Below are 21,616 nucleotides of genomic sequence, written 5' to 3'. Positions count from 1 at the left end.
AATGAAGATTCTAACAATGTATATTATAATTTACTTATGTTAATAATAATTTTAATATATTTCGTTTTTAAACAGCTTGTAAAAATGGTGGCCAATAGGGTTTCCAATAGTTCTGTCCCTACTGCAATTGAGTTTCTAAATCAGTCTCTGGCTTAGACGGATTTTTTGAATTTAGTTAACTTTGAATTGAATGAATTATCTTAAATTTTAGTTCCTTCTAGTTGACTAATTAAATTCTAGCCAATTAGAAAGATAGTTAGAAAGCACTCACGATGGAAAGTCAAAGTAATCTTTTCCTAATTGTGAAATATTGTTATTAATTGAAAACATTCCCGTTATATTAAAAACGAGTTATTTAACTAATTAAATTTTAATGTCAAAAAAAGTTTTAAACCAATGTAGAAAAACCATGTAAACTATTCAGTTAATTTTGCTTTCCAATAAATAGAAAAATTATATTTTGTATAAAAAGAGTTTTCCTGCTTTGAATCACATTATTTTTTTACTGTACAAATAAATTAATATCATATGATTACATTTAAATTTAAGTGTTAGAATTCGAAGGAATTTCAGAATTAGTACTCAAGTTTTACGTCTTTACTTTTAGCTTTAATTTATTGCCAACATTTCACTCTAAAAAGAGGGGGATAAATACTTAAATTGAATTGTATTAAATAATTATTATATAGGGCAAATAATAAAATTCATGCTTTTTCAAAACAGTAAGATTTGTGTTATTTTCTTCTAATACTTATCGTTATCATCATTGGTGCTACAACCTTTGAAGGGACTTGGCCTTCTTTAAAATCTTTCATCATTATACACTGCATTCCAATACTGTTAATTGCAATTTCTTTTTCTCTGATGAATATTTAACTTATAAATGAATGAGAAGTTTAACGTTTTAATATCTTCTTTCATATTTTAATATACTTTCTGTTTTGTAAATTTATAATGTTCCAATTGTTCTGTACACATTAAACTAAAGATGAATGTTTATTGCTTTCTACGTTTGTTGAATTTAGAAGTTCAAATGTTTATATTTCATATGGTTTCAAATTTAATTCCAATTGCAGTTATTAGGGATCTTAAATAAATTATTAAAACAATAAACAGAGGTATGCAAAGGTTAATTAACTAAAAATTCAAATTTATTTATAAACCTGAAAAAAGGAAATTTATCAAGAATTTTAAGCAATTGTCCTTTTTTTTATAATTAAAAAATTTTAAAATCATTAATTTTTTTATGTATTTGTATTTACAGAATTTTGCATTTGCTGCAGAAAAGTTTACCTCAGATTTTGACATTAGGCGGAGTTTTTATTTTTAGATGAGGCAATCCATGATAAAATGAAAATTTATTTTTCTTCTTGACTTGGCGGAAAACCCTCTTCTTTAAATAGAATAAACTGAAATAGAATATAAGGGCTTTCCTCCTAACCCGCTTCGAACATTAAGTAAATGATGCTGTTGACAAAGCGTTTCCATCCACTCGTTCTTAAATCCTACAACAATCGTTCCAAAACAAATGATGTGTTTGCAAAAAATTTCTGCATTCATGAAAATCTTATACGAGCAACTTCAAATTACAGGCGGTTCGTTAATGTCTATAAAATTATAATCGTTTAAACTTAATTTAAATGCTTTCAATTTTATAATTTTTCGGAAATTTGAAATTTCTTCCCAAAAGTTCGCGTTTTGCATTAAAATTATGTGAGAATTGAAATTCCAATGTTCACTCAATTGAATTTTATTTTCATGTTATTGCAAAATACAAAAAAATATTTGTATTTAAAGTTGAGAATATTTAAATAAAAATACCGTGAACTATTTTTAATTAAAATTAACAAAACCAATTTAAAAAGGTTTTAATTAATAATAATATAAATTAAACTTATGAAAAACTAATAATGTTAAATTACATAGTAAGTAAGATATCGATTACGTTAACCATACTTTGCTCATCGAAGAAGGATTGTGAGAAATATTAATATTTAAGAGTTATTAAAATTATTTATAGGGAAGAACGTTATTGCCTTTTATATAATAAATAATTTAGCTTTACGTATACTTTTTAATGTTATTATTATTATCTTCTAAAATAAATGGTTTAACGTAAATTAATTAAACTCATAGTAATAGTTAAGTGGAGACATAAATTAAAATATTTCGAAATATTTACTAATGACTCGAAGGAAAATAAGTTAAAATAACCCCAGGGGTAATATGCTATAATTTTACTCTTTGGGAAATTAAATTTGATATTTTTCGTGTAGAAAGCAATGTGGCAAACTAATTAAAAACCAAGTTTTGAGAAATTTGTACACAGGCGTATATGATTCCGTTACCAAATGTCAAACACAATTGAAATGGCTTATTAAATTTTACGGATTTTTCTTATATCTTAACAGTATTAAGCATTCTTTTTTTGGAATGACTCATAATGTTTTTCCTAAGAAATGATTAAATTAATTTTAAATGTTAGTGAATCAATAAATTTTAATTAAAAGATGCCCTTTAATGTTATGAACTACTGTGCTTATTTTAAGGGATTCTTAAACTGTTGAAGAATATGTTTTTATCTTAAGTATATCTAAATAAGGTTAACCTTTTTCTGCATTTCGGGATTAAAATTTTAAGTCATTTTTGTCATAATTAGTATTTATTTTGTGGTTTTAATATTAATTATTTTTTTGATTTAATTGAAGATTTTTGTTTATACTTTTAAATTAAAAAAGCGAATAAAATGCATAGTTATATGCATATGTTTTTGCGAAAGATATACAAGTTTTGTAAGTGTTTCTGCGAATGACCTTAATTAGTGATTAGTGATGATCTTCTTCTTAAATGCCTTTATTAAAATAGTCGTTGTAATCAATATTCATAGCACTGGTCAAAGATCATTACTTCGCATTTTCATTGGCAAATCTAAATTAACGGACAATGTTTAATAGAATTTTACCATTTATGTACCGTTAATGGTCTACATCACCGGTAAAAGTTAGACTTCTATCGTTAATGAACTGTTAAATATCTACATTAGTTGCAAATTTAAATAGGCTTTAAATGTTTCCCCATCAACGCACCTTATTTAGAAACATGAGAACTGCCCACCACTGAAACTTTGTGAACATAAACGTTGAGGTTGTGCCGTTATTGGAAACATTGATGCATTGATGCATCATTTATAACATTTTCCGTCTTTTGCTTATTAACAATGATCATTCATTAGGACAAGATTTATTTTATGAAGAACAATAATGAGATTTTTTAATAAATATAATCATTTAGTTGTAGGGCATTAATATAAAAATATTATTAATATAATATAAAAAGATTCCCTTTTTAATTAAAGCGTTCTGAAAACAAAATATAAATGATTTTTTTATCATTGATAAATTTCTTCATATATTTACGTTAAAATTTTAAAGTAGGGATATAGATTTTAATAATTATATGCCGAAGTTTTTTCGGTAAATTAAATAGGTTTTCTTCTTTTCTCTCCAGTCATCTCATCTGCTTCAGGAACAAAAGTTTGCCCTGGGCATGCACACGCAGGTGCAAGCTACTGTCAGAGTTACAACCAAATATCGGTCAGTTATACTTAGCCTGCCTTATACACTGCTTGACAATTGTTAAGGAGCAAGTGATTTATGTTAAGAAGTGTGTCCGGCAATAACAGTAAAAACAAGGGCAGAGAGCGTGGCAGAGCAGGACTCATTATCTGTATGTAAAGGCAGTGCGCACAAGCTCTTCATTCATTTCCAAAATTCATACTGTTAGGTGTTTGACAAAAACAGCACCGTAAGTTGTTGAACAAATTTTTGTGAAATTCAAAGTGCTGCTGCAATAATTAAGCCTCAAAATATAAGCAAAACGTCATTTGAGTGCCTATAATCGTAGACAGGCAGTTCGATGATTGGAAGCAGATCAAAGTGTCACTATTTTTATTTTATTTTATAACCGTAGTTGAACAGTCAACCCAGCCTTGGGTTTACGACTACTAATGTTCAACTCAGTAGCCTTTTAACTTTGAACCCAATCCATAAGACAAGGGAACTCTAATATCAAGTATTGGGGGAAATTTGCTTTCATGGAGGACTTTTTGATGGAACTAGCCCGCATTTGCGTCACATGTAAAAGAAAACCATGAAAACCTTCCATGGTCAACCTGGTGGCAAGGGGACTCTAACCCATGATGTATCCACCGCTGAGGATATTTTACGTCAACGTTGTGATCAGAGATATCCGGGAGCGGAATTCGTATTAAAAAATGCCGTTGAAGGTGGAAATGCCATGCAAAAGCATGTTTATGGTCGAGATAGGAACAGTATTACCCAAGAGGATCGATTTATATCCCTAGTTGGGGAAAAGGAAAAAAAATACCCCCAAGCACCATTATCGCTGCATATGTTTCTGCCAGAACTTTCTCACAGCGATTAAATCAAGTTGGTTCGATGCCTCTCGCTTCAATCAGGTAATCGCCGAGAAAAATTACGACGATGTAAGAAACGTATTGATTAAGGTCCAGTATGATGTTCTCCGACGAATTCCGTTTCACTCTGACTATAGATTCTGGTCTGGAGAGAGAGGGGGGAGGAGGAAGGGGGATAACACTCTGTGCATAACAGTATATTTATGAGCATGATAAGTATGGTGCTGGTGTGGGCAAGCATCACGCACAATGGCAGAACACCTCTTCACATCTTTAAGCAAGGTAGCGGTACATGACAGCGGTATTGTAGAGACATTATTCTGTATAATGTTCGTCTTTTTAAGGGTATGTCAGGTCCAGACTTTCTGTTTATGGACAACAATGCTCGGATACACGGGTGTGCTGCCATTTCGGACAGACTGGAAAGGGAAGATATTGTCCGTATGCCATAGCTTGCGGACTCTATTGACCTAAATCCTATACAGCGTACCTGGATTACCCTTTGCTGACGTGTTTCACAAAGAACACGCCCTTCTCCGAACATACAAGAACTGCAAACCATCTTATGAGAGGAGTGGGTTAGCTTTCCCCAAGGACTCTTGATGGTTTAGTTGACAGCATAATCAATCGATGCAAATGTGCATTATTTACCGACGTAATCACAAATATTACTAAGAAACTCAAATTTGTTTCATTCCTGCAATAAGATCCATTTTTCGTGGTGACTTGAAAATTGTCCAAATAGCAGCAGTTTTTTTTAATTTTTAATTCTCTTATTTTTCAATGTGCTGATTTCTGTACTATTCTGCTTATTCTACCTACAATCTTTACTAAATACGCACTTAATTTCATATCTCCAATCAATGTCTATTATTAAATAATCCAAAAAATGCAGCTGTTTCTTAGCAATTATTAAGCAGTGAAGTTTAACAACAATAAAAGAATTAAAATTTTGAGTCATAGAAATATCACAGTTCTCTAAGAAAATACCTGCGTATTAAACAATATTCTTTTTCGTACCATTAAAAACGGATTTTAAGGAAGCATTAAAAGGCAGCATTTAGTCACATTGCTGTTTTGAGGAATAATGTACTGTAAAAAACTACGAATTATGGTATATCATATATTTTGCTTGGAAACATGTTTCGGTAAAAATGAATTTTACAGTAAAAAGTACTGGTACTCTTAGTATCGGTACTTTTTACCATAATTTGATCTTAAATATTAAAGACAGTGCACTAAACAGAAGTAAAGCTAGAGAGCCAATATTTTTGACTGTAAGTATCGTAACTATGCTATTATTAACCTACATACTTTCACAGAAGCTAGCAATAAATCTTGGGAATAAACGAACTTTTTTTTTGTTGCATGAAATTTAAAACTTATAAAATTTATTTTCTGACTCTTATAAAAAGTTATTTGCAAAATTCTTGTGTTTGTAAAAATCTAATTAAACGTTAATGTAAAAATCTAGTTTTAGTAAAACCCAAACTGAAATGGAATAGAATGGGACATTATTATTTAAACGGTTCAGTGCCACGTTTCAAATGGCCTGATGCAATTATGGATTAAATGCATGTATGCTTATTCCTCTGATTGAGACACTAAAATGGTTTATTGTCTCTGCAAACAATGCTTGCATTTAGGAATATCTGCAATGAGAATATATAGACGACATTCCATGTTATCCATGTACATTACAACTTCTTAGCACTTTTTTATAACCGCATTACTAAATGAGCATATTTTAACGCATATTGTGTGATGTATTTATAAACGTAATTGGCAAAGTTTATTAATTTCAGGCATCATCAGTCAAAAATTAATTTTTTAACTATAATGATTGAAATACATTAAGTTCTCGTTGCAACATTTAAAAAAATTTTTAAGAAAGATTTTTAGTATTTAATGTTTTGCATAGAATCATAAAGCTATTATTCAAAAGCAATTTAAAACTGACTTTTTACACTAATTTAAAGGATTCTGCAAATGGTTATATTAGCGCAATTCTCTTCGTAAAATAAATCGCACTTTGAACAGCGAGTAAATTAAAGAATTAATGCAGAAATAAAAAGAAAATTAAAAATGTAATCTATCTAAAATTAATTCTTCATGAATGCAATAATTTGTAAAATTTGATTTCATTGTTTCTTGTTTGAAAATATTTGCTGGTATTTTTTTTATTCCTTTAAGAAATGTATACATTAAAAACTCAACTCAAATAGATGAGTTAAATATCAAATAATGAAACTGTTGTCTTGAAAACATTTGAATCTGTTAAGCTTATAAATTTTTATTTGAGCCAGTATAAATTGTTAAACATGTTCATGAAATTAATAAAAAAGAAAAAAGGGAGTTGAAACTAATATTTTATATATTATAGAATAAATTGAAGGATTTCTGAATGGGATGCATGAATTATTTACTGAAGGCAAAAATTAATAATCTTCGCTTAGATGTTGATAGTGTTACTTATCTCAGACAATCATTAGAAATTAAAAGAAATGACCAATGATGTAATAAAAGCAAATATACGAATAGGACTTAAAATGAATATTCAAACAAGGTCATGTTTGATAGTTATTCCACGAAAATGGAACTCTCTATCAATGGAGTAGGAGTTGAAGAACTGCATGGCTTAATTTATTAAGCACAAAAATTAATAATCAATAGTATGCGTGATGTTAAGAGAATAATCAAAATTGTTTGGAGTTTCTTTGGGAAAATAACATCATACTAAAGAGTAGTATGAAACTCTGTCTGAGAAGAAAAGTTTTTAATCAATGTGTATCAATGTGTACAAATGGCAGTAATATTTATAGCATTTATCGTTAATCGTCGGTTGCTCTTTTGAGGCCTGGTATAAAATCAACGTCAAAGTTTAGACCCTGACTGAAGCCTTCCCACGCTATTAATAAGTCTTCACAATGTAGAAGATTCCTTCTTTTCTTAGAAGAAAATTATCCCCAATTTCGTTTTATTTATCCTAGAAATATTTTAAATGTCCCAAGCAGTTTTGTATCCTGTTGCAATGGCATGAGCAAAGAAATTTTTTCTTCATTACATAGCAAAAAAGAGGCTTATTAACAGCGTAGCAAGGCTTCGTTCAAGGTTCTAAACTTAATTTGACTTTTCCAACAGGCTGCATGAATAGTATTGAAAAACCAAAAAAAAAAAAAAAAGATCCATTTACTATCAATTGCAAACTGCTGATCCAAATAGGATTTTCATGCTGCAGAAAAAAGCCACCATTCAAGTTTCAAGGCCTTTACAGTCATAGTTTTCGAGTAGTAAGGTGCATATCATTCAGAGCCCGCCTTTCACCCTGATCTCAATCTCCAAGGAAATATAAGCAAACATTCTCATTACGGCTGTATGTGTTTTTCATATTATATTTTATTTTATATCCGTCGTTGAACAGTTTTTGGATGTTTGGACCCAATGTTTTGGATTTACGACTGCCAATGTTCAACTTCGTAGCCTCGTATTTTTATGCCCTATTCAGAAAACAAGGGAACTTCTGGTTCAAGTTTTGGGAGAAATTTGGCGTCATGGAGAACTTTTTGATGGACAATCCAGCATTTGCGTTACGTGGAAAGGAAAATCACAAAAACCTCTCATGGTTAGCTTGACGGCAAGGGGACAATAACCCGTCTACCACTGAGTATATTTTAAGTCCTCACTGTGGTCGGTGCTAGCCGGATGCGGAATTCGTATCGACCAGCTATCGCTGGGATTCTAACCCGTCTCACCTCTTTGGAAGGCAAGCGCTCTATCCCCTGAGCCATCACGGCTCTGTATGTTTGTTAGCTAAAGACAGGTAGTTTCAGTCTGTGGCAGAACTGAAGTTTGTCATCATCGTATTGGTACTGCCCTCAAATGAGTGGTAAGTAGTATGAAACATTGTGTTTTTCAAGTCATATATAAATATGGCCGATATATTAAGTATTAAAAAAGGTGACTTTACTTCTTTGAGGCACTTTTTTTCTTCTTTTTCAGAATATTCAATATTTATTCCCTGTTTAGGAAGATACTAAGGGAATACAAAAAATTTTAATTCCAAATTGACAAAACTTCTTTGAAAAAAACGCGCTTAAGAGCAGCACAAATTTAAAAAAAAAAAGAAGGAATAAATGTAGCAATAAAGGAAACGAAGAAAATAAAAATATGACCACTGAAGCCGACGACTTCAGGGGTACCGGCCCCGGTAGCCATAAAACAAAACCTTTTCTATTGAGAGAGAGGGCAAATGCCTAAATTAACACCAATTCAGAAAAAAAAAACTCAAACAAAATCATCGGAAAATAAAAACTCACATTAACCAGGTCAAACAGCGATTTCACAAGCAAAACAAATGAAAAGGAAACACTTAAAACAAAAGAAAACAGCACCCTCTATTAAAATGCGCAGATTGAAGAAAAAAAGAATTTCTTTTCATTTGTTTTGCTTGTGAAATCGCTGTTTGACCTGGTTAATGTGAGTTTTCAATTTCTGATAATTTCGTTTGAGTTTTTTTTTCTTAATTGGTCCAATGTATTTCATGTTTTTTTTCCTGGACTTCTTCACGAAACCTTCGGGGTATTGAGGGAGTTAATTTAGGCATTTGCCCTCTCTCTCATTAGAGAAGGTTTTGTTTTATGGCTACCGGTACAGGTACCCTCTGAAGACGTCGGCTTCGATGGTCATATTTTTATTTCCTTCGTTTCCTTTATTGCTACTGTTCAGGAAGAATAAGAAAGGAATTACTCTCCATGCATATAAACTTTTTTAATATACTTGTTTTGCTCTTATTGATTTTCTTTGTGTCCAGTAATAAGACAAAATCAAGGTGTTTTAATTTCATTGGGACACACTGAATGTTTCAGAAATATCTTAGTACCAAATGTGAGTACATAAAAATTATTTTAATCATATTTGTTTAAAAAAAAGAAAAAAAAAACGCAAATTTGAAATGCATAAAATTATAATTTTTAATTACCCTCCTGCGTGGAATAGCTCCTCAGTATAGTGCATCACCTGTTTTTAAAACTTTTAAAGAAATTATTTGTTCGTTAACTGTATTTTAAAACCAAATTTGCCTTTTGCTAACATACAATTAGACCAACAAGCTTAAATATTAGATAAATTATTTAATTGATGCGTTTAGTAAGCGTGTTTTTAATATATTTATCTCAATTGTAAACTAATCTTGTGGTTTCAACAGCCGAATTGGATTTATTATTCAAATATCCTCAATTCGGTGCTCTTAATTGGAATCAACTGTATTTCGCATGTGAGTATTGCATGCATAATTTCTGTTCCTGAATGATTTGACCTTTTGAGTTCGCTTTAAAAAGTTATTTTATCAACAAATATTTAGCGAAAACTTTAGTGCAATATTAAGTATTATTTTCATGTCTGTATATATAATATTAGAATACTATAGCAGATAGTTATCGATAATTCCAAACTGTAAAATTTGTTGTTTGTCTTTTTGCAAATTGCTTCATATTATCGAGATATATTTTTAATAATATATTTGTTAATATATATATTACAATGTATGTAGAATAAATCTGTATTTAGTAATTTAAATTAAATATATCTTTTGTTATTTCGGGAAAATATGATTAGGTAAAGTTTGTGATCTCTCAGAGGATAAGATTACGTTGTTGTTGTTGTAGGTTATTAAAACAAGAAGTGAGACTGTTCTTGTTTTACAGTGGCGCCATCTATGATCAAGAATTCGACTTCTGCTACTCCCATCCGTCACACCCGCTTTCATTTATTCAGCAACAAATCGTAATTTTGACCAGAACCAGAGAATGATCAATATCCAATTCAGCACTCTCATTGGTATAACTTGTTATGAGAGCATGGAGGACTTTGTGACTCGACTGATTTAACGTATACCAGTCAATATTTACTTCACGAGGAGTCTTCGGTCGGTTGGATTCGAACTCCCGTTTTCACGAATGCAAGTCCAGCACTCTGCCAACCAGGCTATCCTGGCCCAGGATATGATTGTAAAACAATGCATTTTCCAATGATGAAGTATTTACGAGGAAATTAATTTAAAGCACTTGTTGAAAAAGCCACATATTTTTTTCAAGAAATTAAAAATTGTAAAGTAACTAAAAATTGAAGAAACAAAATTTCTATCTTTCATCATGTGAAGCATTAGCCCGATTTGCTTAAAAGGAAATAATGTGTCCTTTAAAATGTTGTTCCATTCTATATAATGAAGTTAAGGAAATCAACGAGTTTAAAAAGATTACTGACTTAAACAAAGGAGAAAAAAAGGACAAGTGAAATATGTAGGTTTTTCAAAGTAAAAAGTATTTATATTTTTAACTTTAAGTTAAAAATGTAAATATATCAACTTAAAAACAGTTGAGAATAATCTCAGTTAAAAATATTTATATTTTTACTATATTTTATGTTCTTGATAATGAAATACATATTACACATACTACAATTATAAAGTAGATGTGTAGACATATTCCATAAATATTTTCAGCAGGAGGCTAATATCAAATCCAAGTTTAAGAATAATTTATTACGAATATATATATATATATATATATATATATATATATATATATATATATATATATATATATATATATATATATATATATATATATATATATATATATATATATAAATGCAACATTTGATTAAAGAAATAGAAATATTTTTTGAAGAGAGTTTCTTAGGTTTCTATAAACTATTAATAGCTTCTAAGATTGAAAATAGAACTATAGAGAGGAAATGAGATATATTCTGTTTAATATTACAGAAAAAAGTATAATCAAGCTAATAATATAAGAAAAGAAAAAGAAATAAAAACAGGAAATAAGGTAATTTAATGATTCAATTCCATCATTCTGAATTTTAATTTTCAATTTTGGTTAATAATTAAAAACTAATTATTTATCTACTTCAAAATAAGTTCTAGAAAATATAAATTAAAATAGAATGGAAACTAACTTTACTCTTTAAACTCGTTTATTTCTCGACTTCTGTGTTTTTTAAAGGAAATTTGAGAAATTTAATTTCTAGTGATTTTTTCTTTTTCAAAGGAAATGCATAATTAACGCTCGTACTTTCTCGTTTAATTGTGTTTCGATCAATGCCATTATCCAATTAAATCATTTCTTTCTATTGTTAGAGAAAGAATGCTTCTTAAATTAACATCCAGTTTTGATTACTTAATTGAAATTCTTAGGTTGTTTTGAAATTTGGAGTGATAAGAATATCAATAAGAAATTAAGGAAATATTTTCTTATAATTACTGTTTTCAGGATTCTATCCTCCAGAAATGGGGCCATTTGCCGAATAATAATTAGGCTTATATTCAACAGTATAAGTATCCCAATAAAAAACTTACTTTTTAAATTTTTTTTGAAATTTCAGATAAATTCCCTTAAAAAACGAACCATTAAAGTTCATTTCAAAAAGATGCACCGAGCGGACATTTCGTCAAAACGAGGAAATATTAACCGTAACTTGTTTGAGAATGCACAATGAGGAATAAATCAGTGCATAAATAATCTATTTATTAGAAATTGCAACATAAAGCAAAAGTATTATAAACGAACGAGTTCACAAGGATTCACACGTGGGGTGCATTGACAATTGACAGGAATTCGTAAGTTCCATGCATCAAATGAATTAATCTGTCAACTTCTGTGCATATAACACTTTAAAAGAAGCGTCCACAGATTGCTCAATGTCCATCCGCACTAACGTTTATGATGTAAGATGATTCATTACAATGAGTGTGATGCTAAGAGGTTATAGTCGCGAGGTTTTTAAAAAAATGAACAAATACTATTTCTGAGGATGAAATAGCTTCATTCCATCAAGAGTAGGTCCATACATCTAATGAGCTCATTCCCTAGCCTATATGCACATTTTGAGCAAATAAATTACCAAAATGACAGATTAAAACAAAGTAGCCCCGTAGATCGTCAAGACACGGTTCCCAGCAGATCACCGAAGTCAAGAACCACTAGCTGCGGTCAGTGTGCGGGTGGGTGACCACTTGGATCAGTCTGTGTAGGGACCAAGGGTGTGCGATATTAGTCCTCGTTAAACTGTTCTACCGTAAAGTGTAATACTTCGCGTGCAGTTCGTCCGGCTACCGAAGCGGGTGCCATCTCCTCTGCAGAGGATATAAATTGCGATGGTATGTCTTCGGATCATCCTGAGGGATGTTTCCCAGACCTTCGCCAATAGCCAATTGTGCAGCTCTAGTGCGACATAAATGAACTACAACTATAACAACAAATAAACGTAATAGCTTGTCCGTTGTCCACTTGTACCGAAGTTCTTGACGAGTTATGACAATTGGATTCAGTATTTTGAAGCCGTAAGGGTGAGCATTGCTTGTTTTAAATTGGACAGAAGTCATTTCTCAATACAAAATATTCAATACAAAATATATACAATATTTAAATACAAAAGCTTTTTTACTGAAAGCAAAAATAAATACAAAATAAACAAAAGCTTCGATCCGTCAATACGAAATGAATACAAAAGCATTGATCCGTCAAAGCAGCTTTCATTCCCTGAAAAGAATCTTCATTCCATCAAAAGTAGTTCCTCAGTCCACTGGATTCCATTCTCTAATTTAAGTGCAAAAAATAAGTAAATCAATCTATAAAATTACAGATTAAAATGTGCCCTCATTGATAGTCCAATGTCATTTTGTGCAAACATTTTTGAAGTGTGATGAAAATTGGATTTGGTTAGTGAGCCCTAAGGGTTAACATTATAGGTTTAAAAAATGAGCCGAAGCCATTCCCATAAAAACATTTGATTCATTTTATCAAAAAAAAAAAATTATTCCTTCAAAATTAGTTCCATGTATCGGAAGAATTCATTTTCTAATTTATGTGCAGAAGTTAAGTAAATGAATCGACAAAACGCTGGATTAAAATAAGCCTCATAGATCGTCTTATGTCCATCTGTACCAGTGCTCGGTTAGTGAGCCGCAAGCGTTAACATCATTAGTTTGACCAACGAGCAGAAACCTTCGCCGTGAATACAAACACTTCTCTCCAACCAAAGAAATTTCATGATGCATAAATGCATAATGGATATCAGCTGGTACTATCCATTATGATTGGTTAAAAAGACCATTATGACAGCACAAAATTCCGAATATTTATACGTTGTTACCAATTCTGAATAATCACATGAAAATGAGAAGGCTTCTTTATTCTGTAGTTATCAAAACATGAGTGAAGTTTTATTTTCATAAACTGATATTTGTCACATAGAAGCTTTAATCGAGCACAAATAAAAGTCGCACTTTACTTAAGATACTTCGTGCTTTTAAGCCTTCTGTGGACTATGTACAGCGCCTTCAAGCTTCGTTATTAAAACAGAAGAAAATACTCACTCTTACCACATGCAGAATATTTCTTCGTTTTTAAGGAAATTGAATGGCAATTGATGATGATGAGCCCTGCTGTTATAAAATATTTCTGGAGGTCATGTCATTCTACTCGCTTAGTTTCAAAGGCATTATTTGATTAACTGTTTTAAAGATGGAGATCAAAACATGTCGATAAAATAATTTGTTATTTATAATACGATAAGTAATTTTATTCATAAATCAGTCTGTTTTTGAGAAAATATTTAGAGTGTCTTCATTTGACGCATTTAATCTCTTTTTTACGACTTTTTTTTCTATAAAAAAATGAAAAATACTTATTCTTCGTCTTTATGAAAAAGGAGATTAATTCTTATGAGAGATTTCGGAATTTTATGCCTTAAGTACGTAAAACATTGAGTTCATATTCCAGAAAATTTAAAATTTAAATTGCTATAAAAAATTTCTTTCTTTATCAAACATTTTTGCTGGTGCATTTTTTTTATTGATACAGACAATTTAAGTTCTTTATAAAATTACCCAAAATAAGTCCTAAACACCGTACTGGTTATGATTAAATCTAAATATCTTTCTTTAATTTTGTAAAAACTATAAACTTTTCCACAAGGAAGCCTGAAATCTTTTCACACTAAACTTATATATTTCTTATCTGAAAATTTGAAATCCCAGCTGAAATTATCGAAAGCCAGAAACACTTCTGTCCAAATTGCATTTTTCGGCCATCCAAATCGACTTTTTTTTCTTCAAGAAATGATCACACAAATATAAATTCCACCTTTTATTTTACAACTCAAACAGACGACGAAGAGCGTTGTTGAGAACGGGTCCGGAAGTTAAAGAGTTTCTGGAGGCAGGTGATAACAGCAACGACAGCTGTAAATCCTAGGTCCCAAGGCACATAACTTTCCAATCTATAACCTTACAGCAAGAGGAGAGATAGAAGCCTCACTTTTTATATAGAGTGCGTCGTTAAGGAGGTTATTTTTATTGTTATTAATCTCTTATAACCGTAACTCGTAATCTAACATCGCTTTCTTATTAATTAAGTTTCGTAGGAGATTTTATTTGAAAGGTGGTTCAATATGGTTGTTTAGTCCAAAGACGTTTATTAGTGTTAGTGAAAATACGTTTTATTGAGTGAGATAAGAAGGTTTGCTTAAGCTGCATGATATTTTCAAAGCTTTTCCAAAGAGATAAGGTTATGGTCTCTATAACAGTTTAGAGGCCATTTCCCTTGACATATTTTTGATCATGTGGCATCACTAAAGATTCATTGAGGTGAAATTTTCATAGCCAGTTTAATTTTTCTCAATTTATTGGCCACATTTTAAGAGAAGATTTGTGGCAGCGGGATATTCTGCTTTAAATGGTTTATAAATTTTCCCATTTTTCAATAGAATTGAATCTGCATTTTGTTACAACTGAGGAGAAAAAGATATGGGTTTTTTTAGAAATCGAATGAAAGAGTATATTTCAAAAATATCTGTTCATTTTTGAAGTTAAAAATTTTATTAATGTTTCTTAAATTCGTTTAATGCCTTGAATACTTCTAGTATTTACTTCTTCGTCTAAATCTTCACATAAAAAACTTGAATTCATAGCCTTTTTTTAAATACAAGACATGCATTTTAAATGTGTAAGTACGAAGATTTCTGTTACAGTTTGATTTGATACAGTTAGGACTCTTCTAATTTCCGTAATAACGGGTAGTTTTTTTCTTTTTATAAGTATAACTACTAAAACGTTTATTTGTCTCAAGTTTTTGAGTCAATTTTCCATTTGCAATGCGTTTTATTCTAATCGGATTAAATTTACTTAGCCTTTAGTAAAAATTCACAATGAGTTTACAGATTTCGACGTGTAAATTTATCGTGTAAATTGTAAATAAAAAATTAAAGTATAAATTACGAATAACGCAAAATACTAAATACCTCTTTGACAGATTTTCTTTAATAATATAAAGTGTTTAGATAAAATAATTATACTTTAAAAAATGAGGTGTCGAATTTGTCTTGTATCTGGATGCTTCGTTATCTAAGAAAAAAGTAGCAGATTTTATCTTTGTGCAATTTTCAAAAATTAATAAATTTACTTAAACAATTTGTTTTCAAATTTTATTTGTAAGAAATTATAAAATGCACTTAAAAATACAAAGGTGTTTAACTGAAATCATTTTTTTAAGAAACAATAATGACAAGAATTTAAAATAAATGTAAATTTAATTTTTACAAGCAAAATTACAAATAAAATGTAGTACAGTGTGCAACAAAATTATAAGACCACTGTGGGTTTTGTGACTTTAATTATAAGAAATAAAAAATTTTCAAAATTAAATTATGTTTAGGAAAATGAATGACAAAACAAAATACCTGAACATAATTTTTGAAAGATATATTTAAATATGAATACTTTGTCAAAAACACAAAAAGTTTCCACTTGAAATATATGTTACAAAATCATAAGACCAACAGTTAAATAGAACGTTTTACAAAACTAAAGGGATGTTGATTCATCATTTTTCTGGATATTTTTAGAGACTCGATTTTTCATCTCCTCAATCAAATTTTCAAACTAAGTTTTAAGAATTTTGTGCCATTCATCCATGATATCTTCCTTTAGGTCATATACAAAATCATATTGGTTGTTATTTGCATGCACTTGTCTAGCCAAGTGGACTCACAAGTTTTCTGTAGGATTAAGATCAGAACTTGCTCATCTTAAGACCTCAATTTTTTCTTTCTGAAACAAATTTTTAGTTGATTGTGACGCATGGCACGGAGCATTATCTTTCTGAACTTTACAGTCTGACCTCCTTAGAATGTGAGATGTGGACCAAAAGGTATAAGATGTTGGTAAAGTAGTTGTTGATAATAACTAGAGTTCATTTTTGCAGAAATTTAGCATAGGCCGAATTTAACATCATACACAAAAGCTCTCCAGATCCTATATCGAACTACCACAAATCTGCCTATCCAAGAAATCAAGAGGTTCTGTTCTCAAATTATTCCAGTAGTAATTATATCCAAATTGAACTTCTTTTCATCGGAAAAAGAAACATTTTTCCACATTGCATTCCAGGTCACGATCTCCTTTGCCCACTTTGGCCTCTCCTTTTTTATGATGTTTTACCAGCCCTGTCTTTCTTTTAAATTTTCGAAGAACAATTTTCGAATTTGATCTCTAAGTTGGCCAGGCTGCTGTATGGGAGATAATGCTACCTGTTGCTGATTTATTTTGTGAGCAAACAAGTTTTGTTTCGGAGTAAATTCTACTTTTCCGTATCTATGTATCCATTTTCGCCAGCTGATAATTTACGCTACCATATATTTTATATTTTCCTTAGGAACCTCATATGGTTTAAATATTATGAGCAGCAGTTTTAGAACGTTTAATTAACTTACATATTTCATACTCTATCTTTCTAGAGCCTTTAAAAAACAAAATTTTTCGAACTTTTATCACAGATAATTCTTTTTCGCGAAGCATTGCGTTTTTTCTTATGAAAATAAATAAATTAAATTCTAATTTTATATAAAATATTATCATTTGTATTTTCTACAGTTCAAAGTTACACTTTACATATGATTTTCAAGGGGGAAAAAATACGATTTCGAAAACTCAAACAATTTAGAAAAACGAAATAGGTGGTTTTGTACTTATGTAACACCCATATTTTTAAAAAAAATCGTTTAATGCGTAAAAATAACTTAATGTTCTTCACTTTCTTAATTCATTTCATAAACTATTACTAACTTCGGTTGCTTCATTATTTTAAAGTTATTGATTGTAAGCAGTCTACTTTAAAACGAGGGATATTTGAGGTTGTCCTATAATTTAAACTCATGTTTGTGAAAATTGCAACACCAAGAGGGAATCGTCATAATTAAATGAAATTTAATACACAGTTGAGTGGTAGTGGTACAAATAAGTGATTAAACTTTCAAAGCAAACAAACATTAACAAAAGATCAAAATCAGTATTTTGTGTAATCACCACGAGCCGCAATAAGTGCTGCTACACGACGTGGCATGGACTCAAGCAAATTTTGAATGTCTGTCTGAGGAAGAGCATTCCATATTGTTTGTATGCGTACCAAAGCAACTGGACTTGGATCACGAGCGAGACGCCGACCAACGAAATCCCACTCATGTTCAATCAGTGACATATCCGGGGAATGCGCAGGCCAAGGAAGAAGTTGTATATGTCGCGATGCAAGGAAGGATTGAAGAGTCCAAGCAATATGAGGGCGGGCATTGTCCTGTTGAAATACAGATCCTGGCAAGGCTTGAAGGAAGGGAACAGCTTGGAGCTGTAGAACTTCACTGATGTACCAGTTGCTGTTCAGATTACCTACAATTCGCAGCAATTGAGAACTCCCATGATAGCTATGGCACCCCAGACCATAACTCCGGGTGTTCGTCCACCGTGGCTTTCGATAACGCACTCCGGAAGGTGGCGTTCACTGGCATAGCGTCTGAAACGAATGCGGCCATCACGGTACCACAAACTAAAGCGGGATTTGTCAGAAAACACGACACGCTGCCAATCAGCACTCCAGTCCCTATGCTGGTTGGCCCATTGCGGCCGCAGTCGGCGATGGTTTAGCGTGAGGGAGATCCTGCATAAAGGAGTCCTTGCGCGCAGTCCACGCTGCAGCAGACGTCTACGAATTGATGAAGCACACAATGAAACACCGGTAGCTATTGACCACTGTGCTGCCAGTTGTGTAGAGGGAGCCGTACGGTCCGTCAGCGCCATGCGGACCAGGTGTCTATCGTCGCGAGCTGACATGACATTTCGGGGTCCACTCCCGGATTTCCGAGTAATCTGACACTCGTTCGTCCACTGCTTCCAAACACGCATCACTGTGCTGCTGTTACGCTGCACACGAGTGGCTACTGCACGATAAGATAATCCAGCTTCCCGAATGTCGATTATTCTCCACCGTTCAAACTCCGTAAATTGTTGAAAACTCGCTCTCTTTCGTCGAAGAGGCATAAATAACGACTAAGCTAACGTTTACCACAAGCAGATAACCAGTGATAACCATACACGCCTCGCTGCAGCCGTCTATTTATTCGAGTCCATCAGCCGTTCAGAGGGCGCTGCTCAGCATATGCATGCGCTACGGATCAGAAATTTTAATCATTTGCATATCATGCTCTACTTTGCCTTTCCTGAAAATTTCAGCTCACTCGCATAAGTCCTTCATTGTGTTGCAATTTTCACAAACATGAGTTTAGTAACACACTGTAATAAATAAGGCAAAGATAAAGGGGCAAAGGTGGACATGCAATACTTTCCGTCTTTAAAACAAAGACCTTTTCTTTGCGTGACGACACAAAATGGCGAGAGAAAATAGGGAGATAAACCTGATGCATTTCGGGAAAAAGAAGTTCAAATGTTAGGGGAAGAGGAGCACAATAATAAAAGAAAGGAGATAAGAAACAGGTGTGAGGGGAATGGGTGAAAACCCAACTCGAAAGAGTGAAACTAGAATTAATTCGGTATAATCAGAAACTATTAATTAGAATATGATGGAAACTGTCCATTTTTGTGTCTTTATTTGTGCTTTTTTTTTTTTTTTTTTTTTTTTTTTTTTTTTTTTTTATCTTGCTTAATACTTCAGTGGGCCAAAGTATACCCAATCTTATTTGGAAATTTAGTGATCTTTGCATTTGACTAGCTAAAATTGTTCAAATTAGTTAAATATTGAATGAAAAATATTTATATAAATTAAAATTTCAAAAAATAAAACCTCCGAAGAAAAGTATTCAAGCGTAAAAATAGTTATTGCTTTATTTTCTTTCTGTAGCATCCAACGAATGTTTACATTGTATTACAGTCACTACTGTTCTTTTTGCTATTTCTTAATTTTAATGTTCTCTCCTTTACTCACAATACAATGTAAATTCATCTAAATTTATCCAGCAAGCATAATTCATTATGAAAGTAAGAAAAAAATATATTTATGATAAGGTAAAATACTTCAAAATATGGCGAAATACGACGCATGTTAAAGTAAAAGAAAGACCCAAGAGAAAGAATTTAACTTTAACATAAATACATCTAATGTAGATTTTTATGTTTGATTGAATTTACGTGTTTTTTAATGAAACATAGAACTAATAAGTACGCCCACTGTTAGATCTGAGTTGTTAATGCGGATGAATATATATTTTATGTAGGATCGTTAGAATTTATAGATTTTTCTTTGAAAGCGTTGCATTGTTTCAATTTTACAATAAATTCCAGTAGATTTAATTTACACGCAATATTAAATAAAATTTTGCAAAATATTTCATACTGCAGATTTTTCCTAGTTATCAGAGAGACGAATGAAAAAATGCGTAATTGAAGTAGTTCTTTTGTAAATTGCTAAATATTTATAGAAAAACACAAATATATTAAATATGGTTGGTGCACAAGTTATGAATTAGTTTAATATGACTAATCATTAAAATAATAAGTATCAATTTCAAAGTATAGTGTTAGAAATATTTAAATTTTTCAGTAAATCCTGCTTATTAGTAGTTTATTTAAAAAAAAAACTATGGAAATTTTTTTTTACCTTTACATAACTACTCTGGTTTGAAAACATGTTTCATGAAAATTTATTATTTTGATAAAAGTAATAATTAACATCATTGATAATCAGTTCAGTTAATGAGATTAAAGTCTTAGTCTCATCAAACTACATTTACAAATTCCGACACAAATGTTTGTGTAGACAATGTATATAAAATATATTAAAATACCAAAGAAACTGTGGATACATTTTTCTACTCTGTAAAAAATGTAAGAACGAAAAATGTAAAATCAAAACCGAAAAATAATACCAAATAATAAATCAAGTAAAAAATTTAAAAACTACGTTTTTCATATTGATTAAAAACGAGAAAATTTCTTTCACTTAACACAAAAAGCATATGTTGCATCACATTTAATAAGAGATGGGGAGGGAGGAGTTTTGGTTGCGATATAAGTTCACTCTCAGAAATAAAACACTCACTTCGGCAATCCTCGAGCTGTATTTCGTTAATTTTGCGAATCATTTCCTCATGAAATCGCGTGATTTCTGACGAAACGCGAACTTTCAAATGCATGACGAAAATGTTACCTCAATTCGAAATCACATCGTGGTGCATTCTGAGAGATATTAATCTAGAATAAAGACTACACTTCGAAAATAAAATGAAGGCGACTGGATGTATGGTGGGTCCAGGAGTTGGCCTCGTACCAGGAAGATTCCAGGATCGAATCCCGCTTCGGGCATGAGTGTATTGTAGCTGTCCGCCTTGTGTTGTTAGAGCTACATAGATCCACTTTTATGACGCATAACTATGATGCACTTCCTGAAATTTTTTTTAAATATATTTGTGACAATAGGCACTTGGAACATTCTTAACTAAGATTCAAAGATAAAAGGAGTTCTTATGGCAAATAAAGCATAACAAAGTGAGCAAAACATAAATAAAAATACTGAAATGGACATACAATAATTTCGGTTCTGTAAACAGCAACCTTCTTCAGTGACTATTCACAAAATGACAGCAAAAACGTAATGAGGGAAATGGTTCCTCAATATATTTTGTAATTACGCACTGAGGAAGAATCTTGTCTATAGAACTAAACTATAGCGTGTTCATTTGAGTACTTTTATTTGTGCATTATTCACGTCTTTTTGGTTCATTTGTACGCAACGCAAAGTATACCCTATCCTCGTTTGGAGCTTATACAGTGTCTACTTTTTCAGAAAAGGTGGATGAATTCAGTATTTCTCTGATTGACATTGC

At 31.3% G+C, this 21,616-nt stretch overlaps 1 protein-coding gene across 1 annotated transcript in view; it reads left to right on the top strand.

Moving 5' to 3' along the window:
* LOC107437653 (delta-sarcoglycan) overlaps positions 1-21,616 on the top strand; it is a 119,370-nt gene that overhangs the window by 18,148 nt on the left and 79,606 nt on the right. The gene's annotated exons all lie outside the window — the stretch shown is intronic.

The sequence above is a fragment of the Parasteatoda tepidariorum genome, chromosome 1 (genome assembly GCF_982258835.1).
Source record: "Parasteatoda tepidariorum strain Cologne lab strain chromosome 1, Ptep-v5.0, whole genome shotgun sequence".
Taxonomy (NCBI): Eukaryota; Metazoa; Arthropoda; class Arachnida; order Araneae; family Theridiidae; genus Parasteatoda; species Parasteatoda tepidariorum.
This window is presented reverse-complemented; position numbering and strand designations above follow the sequence as displayed.